The sequence below is a fragment of the Bos mutus genome, chromosome X, assembly GCF_027580195.1.
Source record: "Bos mutus isolate GX-2022 chromosome X, NWIPB_WYAK_1.1, whole genome shotgun sequence".
Taxonomy (NCBI): Eukaryota; Metazoa; Chordata; class Mammalia; order Artiodactyla; family Bovidae; genus Bos; species Bos mutus.
The window spans coordinates 18,857,946-18,866,955 of NC_091646.1; the positions used below are offsets into that span (position 1 = coordinate 18,857,946).

Sequence of the window (9,010 nt, forward strand, 5' to 3'; positions counted from 1 at the left end):
CAGGTGATGCTGAAGTGACCCAAGAACCAAAGTAAAATTGCTCCTGTATCTAACACTTGAAAATTTGAACACCAAAATAAATTGTTTTAGTGTTGAGTTATAACCCAAAGTATAATCAACTCCCATAATTCCAAATGGAAAATGAATGATTGAATAAATTAATGAGTAGAAGGGATAAATCTTCCTTATAGAATAATTCTAATTAAAATGTGGAAGGATGAGAGAAATATAAAATCACTGTTAGAATACTATAGTGATAAATACTGCAGGCAAGATATGAGGAATGCTAAAGTTAATAGGTGAAACTTTAAGTCAAAATGGGATAAATGTATAGCCTCAAAGTATTCCCCAAAATATTTATTAGTTACTGTGGTAGTTTTAACAAATGTCCACAAATTATTTGCTGCTTTTTCTTCCAGGAAGTATAACTCTGTTCCTCTCTTCTTGTGTGTGGGTTGGACTTAGTGACTCACTTCTAATGAATAGAGTATGGAAAAGGAACGATAATAACTTTACAGTGGAAAAACATGACATTTTGAAAAATATCTGACCAGTACTCTTCAGAAGTGTCAAGGTTAAAAATAAGGAAAGAGAGAGAAACTGTCAGATGGGAGAGAACTAAAGAGACATTGACAGCTAAATGCAATGTCGGATCTTGCTCTGGCTCCTGGCACACAAAAAGGATATCAGTGGAAAACAAACTTTAGTTTGTTTGGGGTAGACAATATGATTCCTAGTCCTGGTCATATATTGAGAGTTTACAGTGGTGTTTTGCCTTGGTCTCTTGCCTTGGATTGGCTCACAGAAAAACCAGACCTGTTCCAACTAGCCCTGAAAGCTTTCAGGTACACTCTGAAACTAATGATCGATAAAGCAAGTTTGGGTCCAATAGAAGACTGTAAAGAGTTGATTAACTGCCTTGAAGAATACGAAAGTGACTGGTACATAGGTTTGGTATCTGATGAAAAGTGGAAGGAAGCAGTTTTACAAGAAAAACCATACTTGTTTTCTCTGGGATATGATCCTAATATGGGAGTTTACACTGGGAGAGTACTTACCCTTCAAGAATTATTGATCCATGTTGGGAAGTTAAATGCTGAAGCTGTTAGAGGTCAGTGGGCCAATCTTTCATGGGAATTGCTTTATGCCACAAATGATGATGAGGAACGTTATAGTATACAAGCTCATCCACTACTTTTAAGAAACCTTACAATACAAGCAGCTGATCCTCCCCTGGGATATCCAATTTATTCTTCAAAACCTCTCCATATACATTTGGTTTAGAGGCCATTTGACTTGTAAATGTATTGTGAGCAAATGAGATGTGTTTATTTTTTCATTCTAGAAAAGTTATCATTGTGATTCCTTGTACTTCACTGGACTTCCCTCTCTCCTCCCACAAGTCAGATGCCTGAGAAAAGCTAAGCTCTATAAAGTTGATTTTCTTAGATAACGTAGTGGTATAAAACAACAACTTTATGTATAACATAAAAGTTAGAATTAGTTGGCCAATATTTGTGCCCTATGGATTGTGGTAGGCTTTGGTAAATATAAAACATTTGTATAAGATTATAAAATGAATTTTTTAATGCTTTCTTTAATGTGTGATAAGTGACTTGCCTTAGAGTAGTCAACAACTATGTAATTTTTACATGCTTAAAAGATATACATATCAGTGTTTTTTATGTAATAATAATGGATCCTACTGACTGAAGGTTACAAAATGTATATATATTTATTTGAAATATATTAAATTTTAAAAAAAAAAGAAAACTGGTGAAATCCAAGTAAGTTCTATAGTTGAGTTAGTAGTATTGTACCAATGCTAATTTATTTCTTAGTTTTAATTAATATGTAATGAATCCGTGAGACGGTAACATTAGAGAAGCTAAGTGAATGATTTGTGGAAACTGCATTACATTTGCAACTCTTTTGTAAATATAAAAGTATTTCAAAAGAAAAAGTGTAAAACTGTTACACTGCTGCTGCTAAGTCGCTTCAGTCGTGGCCGACTCTGTGCGACCCCATAGACGGCAGCCCACCAGGCTCCCCCGTCCCTGGGATTCTCCAGGCAAGAACACTGGAGTGGGTTGCCATTTCCTTCTCCAATGCATGAAAGTGAAAAGTGAAAGTGAAGTCCCTCAGTCGTGTCCGACTCTTAGCGACCCCATGGACTGCAGCTACCAGGCTCCTCCATCCATGGGATTTTCCAGGCAAGAGTACTGGAGTGGGGTGCCATTATAAGCACATGAAAATAAAGCCAACCTTTGAATATTACTGGGGGGTTTTCAAGAGGAAGTGAGGTTTGAGTCTTGAAAGAAAAGTAGAGGCTTGCTAGGTAGACAAGGCAGGGGAGGCAACTCCACAGAGGACACTCAGTACACTGAGTCCCTTGGGAAAACTGCGGCGGCATGAAACAGTTTCCCAGTTTGGAGAAGCAGACTAGCTACAGGATTTGGGATTTCCATTTCTTAGAGACACATTGTCCTAGATTTCCAGCTCTCGCTGAAAGTGTTCTCCTCTCTTCCAAGATCAGACTCAGCAGAGAAGGATGTATGCTGAACTTCTCAGCTAGTTTCATATTCTCTTCTTCTCTTTTGGGTGTTTTCTTTCTCTATCCATGTTGGCTCACTGATAGTGAGCTGTCATTCTGGCAAGCAGAGATACCATACATGGGCGAGAAATTAAAATGAAAAGAGCTGGTGATGAGCATTATTTATAATTTGAATAGTCTCTGTTGAATATAATAGCCGAGCTGTTAAGCCAACTCCTAATGCCTTCAGACAATAGTAAAATGCTCCTCAATTATAACGGTGTGTTTGAGAGACTGATGCTGTGTGGACCATAATGGGGTTGGGGATACAGTGGAGGAGGAGACATGACAGGAAAAAAGCTTAAAGCAAATGAAATGTTTCAGGATATCCTGTCCCTTTGGCCTACCCACCTCAGCACCCCACCCCACCCCCTTTTCTCTCCCTAGCATATCTAACAAGTTGTTGGCCGGGAACATAAATGTCCACTAGAGAACAGAATTATATTCTTTAGGGCTTGAGATGAGAAAATTTACCTCCAGAAGCTTAAATGGGAAATAAGACATAGACTCCTGAGATTGTGCATAAGAGCTGATCCAAGATGGTGCCTCTTCCATTACAGCCTCAAATGGCTTCTGAGCCAAGATCATTTCAGGGAGATTGGAGGCCCCTCTCTTGAAGGGTAGCTTATGTCCTACTCTGAAGAAGAACTATAAATATACAAAATATGATTATCGCAGTGCAGAAGAGAGACATAAGACTTTAGAGCTCAGGGAGAAAGAAGGACCGGTGATCCTATGGGCCTGACTACTTTCAGGACATTTTTTGTATTTCCAGAGCACCTTGGGCTTACCCCAACCAAAGCACTCATCATAGTCTATTTTTCCTGCCTATTTGCCTTTCTCACTAGATTGTGAGACCTGCAAGGGTGGGGACTGTGTCTCAATAGTGTCCTTAGCACCTACTATAGAGGTTGGCACAGAGTAGATGCAGAGGACTGTTTGTTGAATTCATTCACCTATTTCATAAATAATTATGATATACCTACTTTGATGGTTACTTCTATGTGTCAACTTGAGTGGGCCATGATGTGTCCAGATATTTGGTCAACATTATTCTAGGCAACTCTGCAAGGGTATTTATGGATGAGATTAACTTGAATCTGAACCAAGTGAAGTAGAATGCCTTCCATGATGTGAATGGGCCTCATTTAATTAGTTGAAAAGCCTGAATAAAACAAAAATGCTGACTCTCCTGTGGGTAAAAGGGAATTCCTCTTTGCTGACCACTGAGCTGGGACATCAGTATTTTCCTGCCTTCAGACTTGAACTGAAACATTAGGTCTTCTTGGGTCTTGAGTTACTGGTTTTTGGACTGAAACATATAGCGTTGGCTCTTCTGATTCTCAGGCTTTCAGACTTGGACTAGAACTGCATCATGGACTCTTCTGGGTCTGCAGTTTGCTGACTGCCTATCATGGGACTTCGTCAGCCTTCTTAATTGTGTAAACCAATTTCATATAATAAATCAGTCTCTCTCAATCCCTCTCAGGTATTGTGGAACAGAGACAAGTTATTCTCACAGTCCTCTTTCTAAATTCTCGATCCACAGGAGCCAAAGGCCCAGATGCTGGAATGGATGCCAGAGAAAAGGTACCTCCTCCAATTCTGTCAGCTTCATTACTCTAATGGGAATGACACTATTTTTTTCTAGTTGAATAAATGGTTTTAACTAATGAACTCTAAGTATCAGTATAATTTCTGCAAGATGATTACTGAAAATTAATATAGGTTTTTCAGCTATTGCATCTCTCAGACTAGTTTAGCAGTGAGACTGTAATAGGCAGAGTAGTCATGGAGGCTAGCCAGTGTGAAGGAATGACAAGAGCTGGCATGGTAGCCTGGGAACCTGGGTTCTTATCTTGTATCTGAGTCTACATGTGTGACCACAGCCCAGTCCCTTAGCTTTTCTGATCCTAGGTTTATTCATTTACAAAAATGGAAAAACGTTATTTGTTCTGCCTCCCTTAGAAGATTTGTGTGAAAATCAAACTCAGTAAAATAAATAAATAGACCAAGAGACCATGAAGCATTATGGTCATAAGAGATTTTGTTTTCCATCTTTCATAGCCCACCCCATGTGACAGCATTTATGTACCACACATGGCAGGGTTAATATTTGGACTGACAACTTCCGTTAACTCTGGTAGTTTTTCTTAAATAAACTTAATTTTTATAGTTCAGAACTTATGCTTGCAAAGTTAATGAGGGGAAAGATTATTGCCACATAGTAAGATATTTCTAAAAATACCTAATAATTAGATTTAATATTAACAGCATTTTTAAGAGTCCTGCTTACATCCATCCTAAATATTTCTCAGATCTATTCCATATCTATGACCACTACCCTCAAGGTTAATACCAGCCCTTATGACTTCTTTGTGTGAATTAGAACACAGTTGTCTCTTTCTCAAATAGGGTAAGGCCTCTCACTGAAGTTCTTGGTGACTGGAGCCCAGACTAGATTCCAGCTTCCATTTGCCCCCTTTTCACTGCACTCTTGTGCAATGAAAAACCTGAACAACCGTATGCAGCCACCCTTATGTCCTCATTTAAGCCATGGGATCATACCTAGATTATGACAATAGCTTTTCACTGAATTATCTGATCCTGCCCCTACTTGTACACCGTGCCTGCTTCTGCCAGAACACAAACCTGACCTTGGTGTTCTCATGCCCAAAGTCTTAGGATTGCTCTCCATTTCTTTGAGAATAAATTCCAGTTTTCTTAGCTTTATGCAAGGGGTCCTTTATGAGCTGAGCCTTATCTTCTAGCTTTGTCTCTGTGCTGAAAATTCCAGGTTCCCGTAACATCAGAACTTGTAGCTCTCCACAGGCTTCCTGCTATTTTATGCTTTCAGTTTTTGTTCCTACCGATTCTTCTGCATAGACTGCCTCCTAGGCCCACACCTATTCTCTCCTTAATGAAATCCCATTCATCTTGAAGGTTCAGTTTGGTGTCACTGCCCCCAGAAATCTTTCCCTTGCCAGCCCAGCTTGTGCTGAGGAAGGCATGAGGATGAGGTATTACCCCAGTGCATAACTCTTCCTTTCCACCACCATTCTAGAACTGACCACATGACTTGTCAATGTTCTACTATGTCTCTCTTCTCCCTACTAGAGGTCAGTGAATATAAGGACTGTTTCTTATTTAACATTATACTCCAAGCAATGAGCAGAGTGCGTGCCACATAATTATGGGTTCAAGATGCATTTACTGAATGAATGAAAGAATGAATGAAGAATCATAGAATGCTAGCACCAAAAGGGAGTTAATAAATGTTCTAGTTCAGTTTCCTTATTAAATCTAGGAGAAAACTTAGGCCCAGAGAGGGTAAATAGTTAATGAAAGTCACATAGCTAGTTAAGAATTAAAAGTAGGCTTAGGATCAAAATTCCTTTCCTCCTATCTTTACATTTTCCTACACTGACCTCAGACTTATTATCTCTTTAATATCCAACTAAATAGACAGGTACTTTTCTTGAGAGAATTTTCAATTTATAAATCTCTGCTCAAATGCTTTTCTCCCCTATTTTCTGGCAAATACCATCTGTCAACTGGTATTTTATGTGAATGGAATAACAGAAGGTTTGTGCTCTTCAGAAAGTGTTAGAAGTTAATACTTCCCGCTGTGATCCATATTTGGTTGCTTAAAGAGAAAAAGTCTTTTTCAGCATGAATAAGGAAAAATCAACTTGAAGCTTAACTAATTCCTTTAGAAACTGTGGTTGAGTTCAAGGTTGCTTTGATCCTTATGAAACTTTTTTGGAAGTGTGACATGTCTTTTTTTTTTTAATATAACTCTATCCCCCAAGAGATACCAGAACAAGAGATTGATAAAATTATTAGCTTTGAAACCACTGAAGAATTTACAATGAAGAAAAGGCTGATGTAGACTCCATAAATTCTAAACCTCTGCTGCTGCTGCTAAGTCACTTCAGTCATGTCCGACTCTGTGCAACCCCATAGATGGCAGCTCACCAGGCTCCCCCGTCCCTGGGATTCTCCAGGAAAGACCACTGGAGTGGGTTGCCATTTCCTTCTCCAAAGCATGAAAGTGAAAAGTAAAAGTGAAGTCGCTCAGTCGTGCCCGACTCTTAGCGACCCCATGGACTGCAGCCTACCAGGCTCCTCCATCCATGGGATTTTCCAGGCAAGAGTACTGGAGTGGGTTGCCATTGCCTTCTCCATCTAAACCTCTACATATACATAAAAATGGTTAAAATAATAAGGCAAAAAACAGATGAGAAAAAATTACCAGTAAATATGACAAAGGACTATAATCTAAGAAGCTCATACAAATTGCTAAGAAAAACATTAAGAGACTCAATAGATAAGTGGGCAATGTAGATGAACAATTTATAAAAGGAAGTGTTATTAGTAAACAAGCATATGGGAAAATGTTTAAACCTTCTAGCAAGAAACAAAGTAAAAAAGAGAACATTAATGAAGTACTTTTTATAGCCATTAAACTAGTCAAACCAAAATGCTATTGACTACACAATGCTGTGGTAAAATTGGCACATGCCTAAGTCACTGGTGGCAGTGTAGGCTGGGATAAACATTTTGGGTTTGGATATGTATAGCCTTTGGCATAGTAATCTTGCTTCTGAGAATTCAACCTCAGGAAGTAATCCAAAAGGAGAAAATAAACCATAGTCATAAAAATGTCCATTTAAGTGTTAGCTAGGGTAGAAAAATAAGAAACCATCTAAATATTTAATAAAGGTAAAGTATCTGGTGAAGCAGTAATAGTCTAAAGGATGAGACATTATGCAGTCATTATAATTATGATTTGGAAGACAATGTAAATAACACAGAAAATACTTAAGACATAAAAAGTGAAAAATAAAGGATGAAGAATATAACTCTAGTATAGTCATGGTTATAATATTTTGTTGGCGTGGACCCAGTTCCCCTGTCCTCATAGTCCCATGAGAGAACTTTTGCTCCACTCTTCAGGAGGAAGTAGTATCAAAGAAGCCTTTTAGCCCTTCTCTTTATCTCTTACTTTTCCTCTCCTAGGGAGGAAAAACGATTTATCTGATTAACAAGCTAGGGAAAGGGTCACTGGGTACATGCATACATATGTTTATTGCTTGTTCTCTTTGGGGGCATTTGCTCTTCTCCCTACCTCTGTTTCCATGTATGATAAGGAGAGCTGGATCAGGGCTCAGGACCTAGCTTCCAAAGACTAGAAGTCTCCCTCTTTGTTGTCCCCCACCTCCTGCTTATCCAGGGTATGACCTTCTGCATGGTTACCTGGGAAATGCCTGGTCTGCAGACCCAGTTCTTCCCATATGCAAATCTCATGTTAGTTGACTTGAAAGGGAGTCAAATGGAACCTCCACTTTGGTAACTAGTCTAAACCACTTCTTCCAATCCTTTACCAACTATAAACAAATAAGTTTCACTGGGTTCCTGTGTCTAATTCTCGACTGCTTTCAGAGAGAAGAAAAAAAGGCTGAGTAATGAACTCCCCGCAATCCTAACACACCCATGCCCACGGACCTAGAAGGGAGTCCCAGCAAAATTAAACCCATTTGATTTATTGGAGGGGTAAATATGGTTGTGAATTCTTTCCCTTTCTTTCATTTGATTTTCCATTAATCTTGTCTGAGATAGAAATAGCTCCAAATCTGTAGGCAGGTAGTAAATACTTCTGGTCTTAGTCCAGGTAATGGTATGTGACTGGCATCCCCCCAGAAACCACTTTTCTAAGGACTTTGGCAAGCTTCTTGGGAGCATGAATAGTTTTGTATTTCCCAGGGGTGGCTCTTGAGGGACTATTCACTGGTATAACAATGGGAACCTAACCCAAGTTGGATCAATAAGATCTCTTCCCTAGCATTTAAAAAGCTAATCTGAGAATAAAACTGATACAGAAGTGGATTGACAATGGAGAAGAAGAGAATAGTTAGGGTGTAGGGAAGCTCCTGGCTCCAGGTATTGCTGACAACCAGCTATATATAGCCTTCCTTCTTCTCTACTTGGTAACCTAGACCAATAAATTCTCATTTTGGCATAAGCTGGCTGCAGTTGGAATCTACCTAAATTCTGACTGCAGAGGGAAACTCTCTGTGAAACTGAATCCCATCAAGGGGTGCTTTGGGATCAGTAATGAAGCTGCCCTGACTCTCATCTAAGGCCTACTTAGGAAGGTTGTATGAAACTATAAAATGTGATCTCTGTCAGAGAAAGGCTATTCTGCATATAATCCATAAGAAGTCACAGTTTAAATAATCACAACACTAGTGTTTTTAAACAGAAGATTAAATCAAAATTGTTCAAAATCACTCACTGCTGTATTTCATCAACTCTGTTAGAATCACAGCAGGTATGAATGAGTAGCAAATTCATGAATTGTGCATTAGTTTCTCTTTTCCCCAAGGCTAATTGTTTGCTTTATTTTTCTTCTAT

The 9,010-nt window shown here is 38.9% G+C and overlaps 1 pseudogene; it reads left to right on the plus strand.

Moving 5' to 3' along the window:
- Positions 1-645: 645 nt before the first annotated feature.
- On the plus strand, positions 646-1,703 carry LOC138986441 (pecanex-like protein 4 pseudogene; annotated as a pseudogene).
- The last annotated feature ends 7,307 nt before the right edge of the window (positions 1,704-9,010 follow it).